This window comes from Setaria italica, chromosome I (assembly GCF_000263155.2).
Source record: "Setaria italica strain Yugu1 chromosome I, Setaria_italica_v2.0, whole genome shotgun sequence".
In the NCBI taxonomy this organism is placed as follows: Eukaryota; Viridiplantae; Streptophyta; class Magnoliopsida; order Poales; family Poaceae; genus Setaria; species Setaria italica.
In genome coordinates this window covers 18975077-18991461 of record NC_028450.1, presented here as the reverse complement: position 1 = coordinate 18991461, position 16385 = coordinate 18975077, and the positions used below count along the sequence as shown (strand labels likewise).

The 16385-nt window shown below is 48.1% G+C and overlaps 1 pseudogene; it reads right to left on the bottom strand.

Moving 5' to 3' along the window:
* Nucleotides 1–9630: 9630 nt before the first annotated feature.
* Nucleotides 9631–14407, bottom strand: LOC105914134 (annotated as a pseudogene).
* Between the last annotated feature and the right edge of the window lie 1978 nt (nucleotides 14408–16385).

Genomic DNA, 16385 nt, shown 5'->3' with positions numbered 1-16385 from the left:
CTTTTTAGCCGATTCGGATGTCAGCACCTTGGTTTGGAGCGAATTCTTTCCCGTGTCAACCATGTTAGTGGGGAAGGGGTGCTGGTCGATCTTCATCGGCTTGGCTGGTTTTGTTGGCACTTCAAATTTGAGTCTGCCCTGCTCAATGGCGGACTGTATTTGCTGCCGGAAGATTTTGCATTCATTTGTGTCATGGGAGGTAGCGTTGTGCCACTTGCAATATTTCATCTTCTTTAGCTGTTCGGCAAAAGGAATCGTATGGTATGGTGAGAGCTTGATTTGTCCTTCCTGGAGGAGGAGGTCGAAGATTTTATCGGCCTTTGATGTGTCAAATCCGAACGTTTCTGGCTCCTTCTTGCCGAACGGACATGATATCGGCTTCTTCCCTTTAACCCATTCCGCAAGGCCGATTTCTATGTCTTCTTCAGTTTCAACCTCTTCTAAGTATGCCACCTTCTTCTGGAAGTTCCTCCGTGGATCGAAAGAATGTACTTCTTGACCGAACAATCGGTGGACAATTTGGCTCAAGCTCTCAAACTCCTATGAGGCATATTTTTCTTTGATATGAGGTAGGAGACCTTGGAAGGCTATATCGGCCAACTGTGCATCAGTCAGGGCCAGGGAGTAGCACTTATTTCTAATGTCCCTGAACCTCTGTACATATGAGGATATCGGCTCGTCGTTTCTCTGCCTGAGGCTAGTCAAATCGGACAGCTTCATCTCATGTACTCCGGTGTAGAAGTATTTATGAAATTGCCTTTCCTGATCGGCCCATGTAATTATCGAGTTGGGTGGTAGGGTGGTGAACCACTGGAAGGCCGATCCAGACAGGGATGACGAGAAAAGACGCACCTGTAGAGCATTCTGCGTCGCTGCTTCCCCGCATTGGATGATGAATCTGTTCACGTGTTCCACGGTTGAGGTGTCGTCTAGCCCCGAAAACTTGGTGAAATCAGGAACTTTATACCGATGGGGAAACGGCAGTAAGTCGTATGTAGACGGGTACGGTGTCCTGTAGGTATAGGTTTGCACCTTCGGTTTCAAGCCGAATTGCTCTTGAATCACCTCTGCTATACGTGCCGACCAGTCCGGCTGCTGCTGGTAAACCGTCGGCTGGGGAACTGGTATGTGCTGGTATATTGGCGGCGGGATGACTTGATGTTAAGTGAAAGCGTGTGGGGTTTGATGTGTCATAGCCGGCTGCATAGTCAGGACCGGCTGTTTGAATGAGCCCCCCGCTTCGTCATGTAGTATGAGTGGTCTAGTAGCCGCCTGGAATACTTCCGTTGATTCTGCTGCTCTGCTCATATCCGGTGCAACAGACTGGTACTGCGGCATGGTTGGTCGAGCGGCCGACTGGAAAGATGCCTGGAATTGGGGACTTCCATGGTTGGCCGGCTGATCCTGGACGACCGTCACTGATGATGCCCCCCAAGGCGCTGGATTAACCGGAGGAAACTGCGCAGAGGACAACTGAATGGGACGTGGCTGGAGGTGTTGCGTGCCATTAAACCCCATAGGGATCGATGATGAGGAAGCGCCAGAACCCCCAACTGGAAATTGGATTGGCTGAGAAGCCGAATAAGGTATACTCTTGCTCGGAGCCATAATTGGCGGAGCATATGCCGGCCCCTGGTACCCTTGAGATACACTGCTAGCCAAGGAGCTGATGATGGCATTGTATACCGTATTAGAAAGCACCGGGGATTGATCAATGAAAGCTTGATAGACAGATTGCTGGACCATCTTGGACATCTTGTCCGAGTCCTCGGTGATTGTGATCTGGCGGGGAGTTGGAAATGGAGCCTTTTTTATAGTCTCCCCACTCCTGGTGCGACTGAAGGATTGCAGACATGTCTTCCGATAGTATGCCGTCTGCCTCTCTAGTTCTTTTTTCTGGTCGTCCTTGAGATCTGCCTCTATCACTTCGATGATGTTATCTTCGGAGGCTTCAGCAGCTTTCGACATGGTGGTGGTTGTATTGGTCCCACTGGGCGTGCCAAAAGTGTGTTGGCGCTAGAAATCAGCTGATCAAATTCCCAGTGTCGGACACACGACCCGGGAGAATCTGCTTAGCTCCTGTTCGGGTGATCGCCCTGGTGCAGTTCGCGCGGCGTGCCTGCCAATCTGACCTGTTGATTGGCAAGGAAATAAACGTGTTAGTTCCCAGAGGTTGCGATCGGCTAAGGTTCCGATCTCGAGAAAGCTTATCAGCGAATCGGCCGATTTGCAGTAATAAGGAAATCGGCTATAATACAACCGATTACCGGGCAGCGTTTATAAAGAAAACTGCTAGAGTAATCTAAACAATGCTACAGTAGCAACACTAGGAACAGATCTAATCGGCTATGCATGAAATAGGTAGATTAAACAGCAAAGTACAAGAAAAGCCGAAAGTACCGATGCCTAGCTGGATAATTGGTGATAAAACTAGAACAACAGGTAAAACCTAGAATTCTAGTAAGTATCGATAACTGATGAATAAATCTAAACGAAACGACAGCGATGCGCCCGAAGTTAAAGCTTAGAAATTACTCGATAAACGAAACTTACAAAATTGGCCGGAGATCAAGTTGATGCAGCCCTGCCAACCCGTACGAACTCGTGAAAAAGGAGAAAAAGTGTTGGCGAAGTCGCCTGCTTGAAAGTAAGTACGAGGAAATAGTAGTTTGTTGTATTGAGTTGATGATGATTACAGATCTACAAGGATGGCTATTTATAGCCCCGTACAGACGACTTCTTATCCGACTAGAACTCTATCCCTAAATTTAAACAGAAAACGAATATTTACAAGTACGATTCATACTATTTTCACGCACTTCATGGGCTGACCCCCTCTTCATCTTCATAATCCTTTTTAAGCCCACGTCGGCCCAACTATTCCATCCTCCTAATCGGCCGATCACCTCTTTGGCAAGGGGGTAACCGATCAGGAATCACATGTCGAGAGCTCGGACTCATTCCGACCCTGGGAACTAAGGTCGGACAAGGTGGAGATCCTCCCTTGGAGGGTCGGGCGCGTCCGATCCCAAACTCAGGGGTCGAGCGAGGCGGAGATCCTCCCTTGGAGGGTCGGGCGCGTCCGACCCCAAACTCAGGGGTCGAGCGAGGCGGAGATCCTCCCTTGGAGGGTCGGGCGCGTCCGATCCCAAGCCTCAGGGGTCGGGCGAGGCGGAAATCCCCCTCTGGAGGGTCGGGCGTGTCCGATCCCAAACCTCAGGGGTCGGGCGAGGCGGAAATCCCCCCTAGAGGGTTGGGCGTGTCTGATCCCAAACCTCAGGGGTCGGGTGAGGCGGAACTCCAAGGATCAATCGGCCGATCCTCGACTGTAGCATCAATTGGCCGATCCTTGACTGTAGCACCAATCGGCCGATTTCCAATCATCGCCCTTGTATTTCGCCGTATCTTCCAATCTCTTCTTCTCCTAACACCGATTTTACTCGTGTCAAAATCTGGCGTCAACAATTTCTAATATTGTTCCTGTGTACAAGAAAAACTAAAAACTACGTGTTTGAATTGATTTCAGGAATCTTAACCAAGCTACGCCGATGGATGGATACCCGATGCCGAAGGCCGATGTATTGATAGATGCTACTGCGGGACACAAGGTTATCAGCTTCATGGATGGTAACGCCGGATACAATAAAGTATTAATGCCGAAGAAGATATTTCCAAAATGGTCTTCAGGTGTCCTAGGCATCTCGGTTTGTTCGAATGGGTAGTCATCACTTTCGGTTTGAAAAATGCTGGAGCTACATATCAGAGGGCCATGAATTATATATTCCACAAGCTTATCAGTGTTTTGGTACAAATTTACATCGATGATATCGTTGTCAAGTCAAAGGGATATCGACAGCATTTGGCCATTTTGCACAAGGTGCTGGAATGCACAAGGAAGCATGGGTTGAAAATGAATCCGAACAAGTGCGCTTTTGTCATTTCGGCTAGTCAGTTTCTGGGTTTCATGGTCCACGAGCGCGACATCGAGATTAACTAGAAGATTATAACCGCCATCAACAAAGTTGTAGCCCCACAAGACAAGACTGAGTTACAATCCTTAATCAGCAAGACCAACTTCATCTGGAGATTCATATCAAACCTGTCTGGATGGATTCAAGCTTTTAGCCCATTGTTGAAATTGAAGCCCGACCAAGAATTTGTTTGGGGTGAGGAACAACAGAAAGCATTAGATGACATCAAACAATATCTGGTGTCCCCTCCCGTGTTGGTTCCTCCTCAGGCTGATAAACCTTTCAGACTGTATCTATCGGCTGATGAATGAGCTATTGGTTTGGTGCTGGTCTAGGAGTTTGAAGGAAAAGAAAGGGTGATTTATTATGTCATTAGAAGACTATTGGATGCAAAAACCAGGTATTCTCCAGTGGAGAGGTTGTGTCTTTGCCTCTATTTCTCTTGCACTAAACTCAGACACTACCTATTGTCGGTGGAATGTGTGGTCGTGTGTAAAGGTGATGTCGTCAAGTACATGCTATCAGTGCCAATTTTGAAGGGTAGGATTGGAAAATGGATTCTGGCCCTCTTGGAATTCGATTTGAGGTACGAATTGGCCAAGGCCATCAAGGGTCAGGTAATGGCTGACTTCATAGCCCGACACTGTGGACCGGAAGTTACTGTCGTTGAGCCGGTTCCGTCAACTTTGTACTTTGATGGATCTTCATGTGGGGCTAGATCAGGAATCGACATAATCCTCATATCGAGCCATGTGGGGCAAGTTATGATTTCTCTCTACTGATTGAGGCTTCTATCACTAATAATCAAGCAGAGTATCGAGCCATGTTAAAAGGCATCCAACTATTGAGGGAGGTCAAGGCTGTTGCGGTGGAAATATTTGGGGATTCCATGCTTATCGTAGATTAGTTGACTGGAAAATGTGAGTGCAAGGATGATATTCTGAGGATTTATTATGAGGAATGCCTCCAGTTACTGAAAGAATTCAAGACTGTAGTTATTGAACATATCCCAGAGATTACAACGAAGAAGCCAATAGACATGCCCAGCACGCTTCTGGTTACCGGCCGATTCATGGCGCTTTGGCTCTAGAATTGGCAGCCGACGACTGAAGAAAAGAGATCGCCGACTATCTAAAAGATCTTTCCAAGAAAGTTGATCAGTGGACACGCTTCCAAGCCACAAAGTACGTATTACTTGAAGATGATTTGTTTTATCAGACGATTGATGGAGTGTTACTCAAATGCCTCGGTGTAGAGGAAGCAAAGATTTTGATTGGTGAGATTCATGAAGGTGTATGTGGGGCCCATCAATCTGCTTTCAAGATGAAATGGATGATTAGAAACAATGGGTATTACTGGCTGACAATACTCGAAGATTGTTTTAAATGTTATAAAGGCTGTCAGGATTGTCAAAAATTCGGCAACGTGCAATGAGCTCCGACCTCAGCTATGAACCCGATAATAAAGCCGTGGCCATTTAGAGGCTGGAGCATTGATCTTATCGGCCAGATCTATCCACCATCAAGCAAAGGGCATAAGTTCATATTGGTGGCAACTGACTACTTCACCAAGTGGTTGAGGTGGTTCATTTGAAAATTGTGACGTCGACCAATGTTTACCTCATGGGAATTCGAGGAGTTCACCGCCAGCATGGGGATTAAGCTGCTGAATTCTTCTCCGTATTATGCTCAGGCCAATGGTCAGGCCGAATCATCCAACAAAGGTGTTATTAAGCTGATTAAGAGGAAGATCGAAGAACAACCAAGATGGTGGCATACGATGCTGAATGAGTCCTTGTGAGCTTATCGGATGGCTTGCCTTAGTGCCACCAAGGTGTCCCCTTATCAGTTGGTATATGGGCATGAAGCAGTATTGCCTTGGGAATTGAAGACTGAGTCTAGACGTGTGTTGCTTCAGGATCAGTTGTCGGCCGATAACTACTACACCCTCATGAGAGGAGAATTGGAAGATTTGGCGAATCAGCGGCTAAGAGCTTTGATCAGCATTGAGGAAAATAAGAAAAGAGTCGCCAGATGGTATGACAAGAAGATCAAGGTCAAAAAGTTTTCCCAAGGGGATTTAGTCTGGAAGTTAGTCCTGCTGATAGGATCTAAAGATCCAAAGTTTGGAAAATGGTCGCCCACTTGGGAAGGGCCATATCGGATTAGCCAATGTGCTCCTGGCAATGCATACATATTGGATACTTTTGAAGGATAAGAGTTTACAAGGGCTCTGAATGGAAGACATTTGAAAAGATACTACCCCAGTATATGGGTAGACGCTTAGCCGATGATGTGGCATATCGGGCTCTCAAGGCCGACGCATGCTGATTCGCGTTCATATAGCCGATGCAAGGGGTATCGCCTTAAGGTTGAAGGAGGCAAGAAAGGATTTATATAAATAAACCGATCATTATTCGGTACATCAACTGGATACATGGCCGACATGGTACAAGTCGCCCTTAGATAAAAAGTACCAACAAGATCATAGGTTAGAATGCTTCAACGGTGCTTCAGTCGAGCTTTATTCATGTCAATCTGTTTCTGAAGTCGATCTAATTCGATCTAAAGACGGGCGTTCTTCTCCTCCACTTCTGCCATGTCATCTTCAAGGGCAACTTGATGAGGCAGTTGATGATTCCTTTCGATTGGTTGCTGAGTTTGCCTTCTAGAGGCTTTGGCCTCAATGTCATCTACAATCCTCTTGATGTTCACAGGAAGGTGATCTTTGAGCTCCTCGCAATGAGTTTGGATCAGATCTTTGTCAGCCTGGGTGAGCGGTTCATCGGAGTGCATGATCTCAATGGCTCGTTCAAGACCAGGGCTGAGCCGGTTTGGCTGTGAGAGTAATGGATGGTCAATTAACAGAAAAAACAATCAAAGAGGGAGAGAGGTAACGTCATACCTGATTGACAGAAGAGGAGGAAGCCATCTTGGTCACCTGATCGAAGACTTGGAAGTGTCTACAAGGAACGAGATTAATGGGTGCTGTGCGAGTGCCTTCAAAAGGAATGTGAAGGATTCGTATTCATAGAACAAGATGGCAATGGACAACGGTTGGTAAAAGGAGGTCATTTAAAGCAAGTAACCGTTGAGTCAAAAAGTTGTGGGGAAAGCCGTTTAGACTCGCATTCAAGATAGAAACGTCAAAAGTATCAATGTCATACAAGATATTCAAAGGCTGTTTGAGTTCATTAAAACTATCCGAGGAGATTGTTTATGGCCTCGATTGCTCGCAGGCGAACCTGGTTGGCCGCATCGCCGATTGTCATCGACCGATCCTAGGACTTCTAGCATATTGCGATGAAGACAGATGGCCTCATGAGCGAGGGATTGTCTTTCTTGTTTCAAATCGGCGATGACGGTTGGGAGATCTTCAAGCTTCTTTTCTTCAACGGCGATAGCCTTTACGACTTGTTCCATTTCTTTGGTGATCTCTGCTCTACGTCGTTTGAGCCGGTCTATTGCACTGATGATGCTCGGATGAGAAGTCTCGAGGAGGCCGATGCGTTGGTGTACCTCTTGTGCATGGTGTTTGAAGGATTCTTCTTCTTGACGTGCCGCCTCTAGTTTAGCATGGTCGGCCATGTGTCGCAAGGCTCTAAACACTGGAACCCGCATAGTTTCAATATATGCTGCGGGTGTGAGAGCCTCTTCTGCATCATCTGGGACTTGACCTTTGATCTCGTTGAAAATCCGCCGTATTGGTTCGGCGTCTTGCACTAATCGGCTGACGTTTTCCTAAAGAAGGTTTTGCATGTTTTGGAGCTTGGCGCAGACAACTAAAAGCAAACTCCAAAGATCCGGAAAGCAAACTCCAAAGATCTGAGTCAAAACAGGACTCAAAATGCTCCTGTCAGAAGTTCCGAGCCCCTATCAGAAGTTCCGATACCTATCAGAAGTACCAGGAATCTCCCGATAGGAGTTCTGTGTCGTTTCAGCAATTTTCCCTTCGGAACTTCCGACATAGTGTTGGAACTTCCGATAGCACAGAAATCAGCCTTCATGAGGAGAGAAGAAAAATCCAAAACTCAATAAAATGACATAACATATTCCCAAAAGATCTCCTCAAAAAGATCAGCCAATCAAAAGGAATTAAATATCTTGTGAGGAACGCCGGTTTTTCAACCCTAGAGCTCGAATCGTCCCGATCTATGAACTCGTGAGGAGTTAGATGAATTCCTTTGGTGGAAAGTCTTTAATCACGTTCTAGTTCATTTCCCAATGATCCGTTTGAGCCAAGAATCCTCAAAAATCACAAATCGAACAAAAACGTGAGAAGGGAAAACTGGGAGAAACTAAGAACGTGAAGAACACAAGTGAGAATTGCACAAAGCTGTCATCCCCCAACATACGGAGGACACGAGGAGGTTAGGGCCTCCATTGCCACAACAAAAACTCGGTTCAATACATGAATTCGGTGCTCAAATCATTCGAGGACCTCTAGAGAGATAAACTAGAGAGAGAGAGCGACTAGACTAATGAACTACTAAAACCCTAGATAGATGAAGTGCAACGAGAGGTGCTCAATACAACAGCTCCCCTCTCTATTTAGAGACTCCCCTAATGACTAAATTACCCCTACAACTTAAAATTAAGATAACTACTCGCGCAGGGGCATTTTGGTCCATCTGTGTGTTCGGTCGATCGGATGGCCGCGCTTCCTGCACAGACTTGCTTCATCTCGATGCAACCTCTGTGATTCTGCCACGTGCCTCCGTGTTCCTCCTCGGAACCTCCACCCGGGTTTTGCGGCCCAAGCCCGGAAACCATCCGCCTGTGGTTTTTTCAGCCCAAACCACCAAACCCGCTCCTAGACATGTGTCACCACCGTCCTCGACCGCCCGGCCGCCAAGTCTTCTAGCGCCCTTTCTTGACTTGCACGTCCACCATTGTGACTTGGTCAACATGGTCACTCCTCCATGTACACTTGCGCTTATCGATGTCCCCAAGTGCCAGCCACTGTGGCTGATACTCCGGTGCTCTTGTCCCTCAGTCCAAGCCTCATGTCCGTCCTTCACCGCTCCTGGTCCATCGGCACGGCCCATCTCTACTTGACCTTCAACTTGCCATTGATCACCGCCTCCGAGCTCCACATCTGCGCATCACAAACCAAGAGCACATCAATCCAACACAACGTTGTCAGTCACTCATCATCCAAGGGTGACCTTCCATTGGTCCTCAGGTAGATTGGTGGCGTAGTGTTCTTGCATGATTGTCGGGATGCCCTTGACGTGCTTGAAGAAGCACTACAGCCACGCCATTGCTTCATCCACGGACAAGTCTTCCGACGTCATCCGCGATGGGTCAATGGGACCCAAGTAGTCATAACCCCATGTGCAACGCAGCTGCAGGGGTTGGACACGCCTGCTCATGAAGCTGAAGGCCACACAAATGCCAGTCAGACCTTTCCTCTTGAGGGCAGTGATCTTCGCTATCAGATCTGGCAGCTGGAAGCTGTCAGTAGTACTCGCTCGTCAAACCAATGATTGTTCCATACTGGGTGATGGCCGGTCACCTTGCGAAGATGGGGATCATGGTTTCCAATGTAAAACCACCATTGCTTCCAGCCAGAATGGGAGTCTATGAGTTCATAATCTATGTACTAGCTCCTCCCAAAGATGGATCCCTGCCCCCCCAACTACTTCTGTGTGGTCCATTCAGGGCTTCACTCTAAAAAACTTCCAAAATAGCTGGAAGTGGGGCTGAATGCCAAGAAATGCTTCATAGAGGTGCATGAAGATGGCAATGTGCAAGATGGAATTAGGGTTGATGTGGACTAGCTCCAGATTGTAGTACCTCAGTAACCCCTGAAAGAAGTCAGATGACGGGAGAGCCAGCCCACGCTCGATGAAGTGCGCGAAGATGATCGTTTCATTAGCAAAGCTCTCCATGGGCCACGGATTGCCGTGGGCCTCCCTCCAGTAGATGAAGTCCTGCTCCTGGAGGAGATCAACATCTACCAGTGGCTGGATGTCCGCTTCTTTCATGATGGACTTCTTCCAGATGCAGGCTTTGTTGGGCGGTGCTATTTGATCGATCTTGCCATACTTCAGTGTCGGCAGCCGGATTTCCTTCTCCTTCTTGGTGGCCTTGTGCTTCTTGGTCTCCGCCGCTTGCTAGAGGATGCTTTCTTCAGTGCCATTGCTTCTAAAGTCTTCTTGCGCATAAGCATAGGTACTAGGCAGTGGGGGAGGATGGCGCTCGAGCTTGAGAATGGCAAGCGGCAGTACTAGGGCTACAGTGCGGAAGGTGAAAGGGTAGAATGGCTTGGGTGAAACGGTAGGGATGAGTTCCTCCATTATTTATTACCGCAGCACAGTTAACCGAGAGGAAAAAATTACAATGAATATTCAATTTTTAAAGCCCTCAATTATTGTTGGACGGTTCCCAATTTTTTCGGAAGAGATAAAGATACTCGAGGCGAACATTCATGTTGACCAGTGGTTGACCCTTGTACCCAAACTAGTCATGTAACGGCTCGGTGGCTGTGTGCCATGTGCCCGTCAGCTAAAAAGTTTTTTCTTTAGGTTTCAAGGGGAAAGAAATGTGACATTACAAGATTCACCCTCAGCCTGATTCTTCAATTTCTAGGAAAATATTCTGAAATTTGTTCAACAGTGCAAGCTATAAGAGCCTCTAACTCTTCTTGAGCAGAACATCTTTGATCAGCCTATCCAAGTTGTCGAACGAGCTGCCCCCGGGCCACGTCGCTCGCGCAACGGCTTCCTTCCACTCCGCCACCCTCTTTCTCATCTCCTTCCCCTTCTCCCTGGCCATCACCTCCCTTATCCACTCCTGCACCACGTCACGCCGTGCGTCGCTGCCACCTCTATCGGCACACCCCACTCCAACCCCACTCCAACTGCTTGTATAGGGAGTTCGATAGTTGTTCGGAGAAGAAGGGTCATGACAGCATGGGCACCCCACCGGAGAGGCTCTCCAGCGTGGAGTTCCACCTTCTGTGCGTCAGGAACACACCCACCGCCTCGTGGTGCAGCACTACCTCCTGCGGGCACCAGCTCTCCAGTAGGCCTGTGGCGGATCCACCTCGGATTAGCCAAATCGAGGCACGGTTAAGTCACCTAACACGCGACACCCGGCCTTAATCAGGCTAACTCGAGATGTTGTTGGATTTCATCCGATTTAACCACTTGAACAGGACCGAGTTAGCAAACTCACGCAAAGGTTAGCGGTTCCAGAGAATACAACAAGTCCACTGATTTAAGCATTTTTGACCATTTAGTTCAATAATATAACAACATCAGAGTTTTACATGGTTTAGAAGAAAACAACAGAAGGCAAACAAGCGAAAGCTAAACGCAGGGGTCGGACGTCCTTGGTGAGGCCAGCCAAGATGTCAGTGATCCCTCTCCTCGCCGTCCGAGGAGGGATCCCACTCGACCGTCCAACCCGGAGGGAGTTGGGGCGGCCAAGTGCCAACAGAAGAAGGCTCGGGAGCAGCAACTTCACCTAAAAAAGAAAAGCCACAACAAGGCTGAGCTACTAAGCTCAACAAGACTTAACCGACAGGAGGACGCTACTCCACCACTTCTAGACATGCAAGGCTCTCTGGCTGAGGGGTTTGTTTGCCAAAAGCACTATGTAGATACCTATTTTCAAGTTTTAGCTCAGGTTCTAGGTTCATTATCCGGTCTAAGTTAGCAACTTACTCTAAGCAAACATGGAACCAACCAAAAGGTATATATATAATCATCAAGACCATGTCATCATTAGATTCCTTTATTACTCAGTGTAGCATAGCGATCAAGCAGTCTCAAACTGTGAGAGGCAGACGAATCGATTCGAGTTCTTTAACCATGCATGGTGAACCTAACCTCACGACATCCGCGCACCACCGAGGGTCGCTTCCTGTGTCGGCCTTCCCCATCAATTCCCCAACCCGTGTTGGGCCCATTTTCTTTGGTGCAATGTTCCACAGACCTGGCCTCTGCCGTTCTGTGACCACACTTGCCACCACGTGCGGCCGCAGGGGAACTCCGTTCCAAGGACAATGGGGCGATCGCTCACGTCTAGGTTCAATCCGGTACTCGGCTTCCTCATCCCATAATAAGTATGAGGTTAGTACTTTCAAACACTTGATCACGAACACCACCACTGTCGGGCCTTAACAAGTTCCATAGACAGACGGGGCGATCAGCCGACCACCAAAGAGTTAACCAAACCCTGCCCAGTCCATCGTCCTTATAGTTGTGACAGAAGGAAACAACCAACTCTTACAACTCACGAGTGACAGGAGATCACTCGACTTTTACCGCTTCCTATTAAGCATGGCAACTACTCGGTCCAACAGCTAGTGTTCAGATCAAGGAACTAAGTCATGCATCTACGGTTTCAAGCAACTCCTATACGTAAATGCAATAAAAAGGAACAGAAGGCATGCGCAAGTTTGGGAAACTGGGATTCATGCTCCGGGGCTTGCCTTCAAACGAGGAGGAAGGGAAGGGGTCTTCTGCGGGGGCAGCTTCAGCTTCTGGAAGCAGGAGCTCGGCTACAGCTTCGTCTTGTGGCGCCGGGTGCAGCTCGTAGAAGCCATCGGCGAGACGCAGCTCTACATGAATGCAATGCAAGAGTTAGCATTTAGACGGTTATTTCAACAGCAACACTTGCAAGTTCTAGCTCAGAAACTTTGTAGCATAGCTACAGAAGGAGTGAGGAAGTTCACTTGGGTTGGAGAAAACAAGGCAAAAGGGTCGGATGGGAAGAAGCTTATGACCTGACCCTTAGACTAGAGGAATACATGTGCTGGGGGTCCTCAGACTTAACGCAGAGAAGTCCCCAAATCTTTACACAAATACCCTCGGCTCTAGGAAAAGGATACAGTCGAGCCCTCGGGCGAGGCGGAGAAAGGGTCGGCGAAACAGACAGGGTCGGACGAGGCAGAAAAGGGGTCGGGCAGATAGAAGGGGTCGGACGAGACGAAAAAAGGGTCGGCAGCTTACCTTCGTTTTACAGGTGAAGCTTGGGGTCGAGAAAGAACAGACTTGGGCGGAAGAACTAAGGCTGGGACAGCGGCGAGGTCCGGCGGGGTTCCAGCGGCAGCGGCGCTTTTTGTGGTCCACAAACAAGCTCTTGCGCAGCGCGGAGGAGTAGGCGGCTGGGTGGATTGGGAAGGGCGGATTGTGGAGCAGAGAGGAGAGTTCCTTAGGGACTTAGGCTGTAGCGCTTGAGCACGAAACAGAGAGCAAGGCGGAAGGGCAGCGATGGCGAAGGGGACTCTGGCGGAGCTCTAGCATTCCCTTTTATAGCTGCGTGGAAGAGAGAAGGTTGGAGCGGCGCGAAGATCGGGAAGAAGCGATGGAGTGCGCTGCCGGGGTGGTGATTGAGCAGCGGTGTGGTGGAGCAGGACTTCGGGGATGACACCGGCGGTCATTGGGCACCAGAGATGGGGCGGCGCAGACACGGTTTTGTCGGTGGTTGAGATTTGGCGGAGGCGGGCGTCGTCGTGCGGTGGATCTGATGGAAGTGACCGAGGGAACGGCGCTAGAAGCGAGGGCGCACAGGTGAGAAGACAGGCGGGCTGCGGTCGCGCGGGTGAGCGTGAAGCAACAGACTATCGGGCGCATCTCTGACAAGGTGGGAAAGGAGCTGTCGCAGCCGTGGTCTGGGTTGGCGAAGGAGGAATCATCGCGTACCGTATCTGGGGTGGCGCGACGGTGGAGATGCGGTGGAAAAGACGGGGGGGGTGTCGGGCTCTGCAGCCGGGGTCCGGCGAGGTGATGATGGGCGCGAGCCGTGAGGTACTGCAGAAAGGGTAGCAGAGGAGCTTCCACTGCGATTGGGGAAAGGGGCGCGAGAATCCATCCGGTCGTGGCCAACGACGAGGCGGAGCGGCGGGTGTCGGAGAAGTTGAGCCACGCGGTGGAGAAGCTCTGAGGTGGGCATGCTACTCGAGTGCGTCTGTCGCAGGAGATCTGGGAGAAAGATTTTGTGGGTCCACCGGTCAGTCTCGGTTGGTCCACTACTCAGATTTGAGGGTGATACTGTGGGAAGACTTAAAAGGATCTGGCGGTATGGGTTTGGGGTCGGCAGGGTCGGAACCGGGGAGCGGTGGGGAGGGGTCGGATCTCAGGGGTCGGGACCGGACTGGAGGTTGAACACTTCAACTCGGGAAGCTAAGGTAGGGGGATGGGGACTAGGATTTAAGATTAACCCCAAAGATTTGGGGTCGGTCGTCACAAGGCCCTTCCCCCGAGTCACCACCACGAACTCCAGGGGCAGCACGGCGGCGTCGCCGGCCACTAGGTCAGCCTTGATAACCCACAAAAAGTCATAGCCGCTGTCCGCCAGGCCCCACACAAACTCCGGTAGCTGCTGGTTCACCATCACGGTAATGCTCCCGTAATTAACAGAGCAGTGCTTGTACACCGTAATTAACTCTGAAATCCGACAGAAGCTGAAGACTAAACATCTCATGGGATCGAAATCATATTCCCAAGTTAGAGAGGTAGAAAAAGGGAAGGGTAGGCCCTTCCTTACGGTTGAGGAGGAAAACACAGTTTTCCAAATCAACTACTCTAAAACTCTCGAAACAAAGCCATACAAATGTCATGGATGTGGATACATGGCGAAATAACCAACACAAAATGCTTTACTAAAACACAGAGAAGAAGATGCAGCACGTACTGAAGTTTTAGCTCGACAAGAAAGAATGCAGCACCAACAAGAGGTTGAAGAATTAAAAGAAAAACTTGAAGATGCAGTTTCAGCAAGGGAAAGAGACAAGGAAGAAACTAAGAAACAAATTGAAGGAATTAGGGAAGAATTCCAGTCAACACTACAACAACAAATACAATTAGCATTGCAGTTGGTAATAACTTTAGACCACGGTTCTCCTTTTTTGGCTCCTCTATTTTACCTAGTGTCAACAACAACTTCATCACACCACCACGCATAGAGGATGCAGCTATAGAGGTAATACAAATGCAACAAGGTTACTTATAGAAGATGCAACATGTTCACATATAAAATGCAACTTGTTTACATGAAAGCTTTCATATTGGCAGAATAATGAACCAGTAAGCGTGTTGACCACAGAAACGGTAGTTGACGAAGGTACTACCATGACAACAAAGACTAGTGCAACCAGGACCCTTTTCCAAAAAAAAAAAGAATGGTTCCAATGGGTCATTGAATCATCTTTATACCCAACAACTTTTGAGGACTCATAATCAAAAGAAAAACAGCAGGTGTGAATACCAATGTGATTTGTCTTTGAAATGGTGGATAATATGCTATGTATGATATGTCAATAAAGTTCATCAAACTGGTGGGGATCTTGTCATCTCAAATGGTATATGATATTATTGCAGGGTGTTCCTTAATTTACTTTATATCTTTTGCTATGTCACTATGATTATTTAGTTTGCACATGATTAGTTATTCCATGCACTTAATCACCAAGGTTCCTATATTAAATTAATAAATTATATGTGTCTTCATGAATTGCAGGAAAGCATGGATAGACAAAATATTTAGAGAAAGCTTCATGCCTATATGCTGGTGATGGACAGTTAGAAGAATGAAGAATTATAGAAATGTTTATTCATGACGGCTGGTGCCGATGGGGCATGAAGAGATCAATAAGAGAACTCAGATTTAGTTTTATTTTATTATGCCAAACATAGTTGCAAACTTGTAGTCAGAGATGATGTTTTTATTCTGCTGTGGTCATGTTTATTTTAGCAGTACTCCGATCATTGTGTTATTACTTTGGTTGAGACATATATTTGAAGTTAATGAAAGTTTTGAAGGACTACGAGGTAGGCTACACTAGCGCAAAATAAAAATTTTCTACCGCGTAAACCAGGAATACTGTTATTTATGGATCACTGAATACCACCAGACATGCAGATGTGGAAGTCGATGAAGTGCATCGGGACAGTGTAGTCGATCACACATCGGGGCAGTGTAGTCGAACACCTCTACATCAAGCGTGGAGCTCCTCGTGCAAGTGCTCCACGTCAGGCGTACAACTCCTCGTGCAGCCTCCCCCACCCCTCAGTATACATAGGGGTCCCTGACGGCCCTCTTGGTCTGAGGCCCATTTGTACTCCTAAACCTGGTCCAATTCGGATCATATCCTCATTAGGCTTCCAACTCCTTAAGTGTGCGACCCTATAGGTTCGTATACGTATAGACATGACACGAGTACTCCTACTCGGCGAATAGTTGGTAGCAACCTCTAGAGAGATATGCCAACTCCTATATGCACACGAAGATCATATCAGGCTAACCATCACAACATCACGTACATGCTATTCCCTTTGCCTCACGATATTTGTATTGACGCCAGCTTTTGACACGTGTTAGGGTTGGCGTCAAGAAGAGAAAAGAGTGGCTAACACAGTTAAATAAGAGGCTGTGGCTAGGAAAATCAGCCGATAGAGCTATA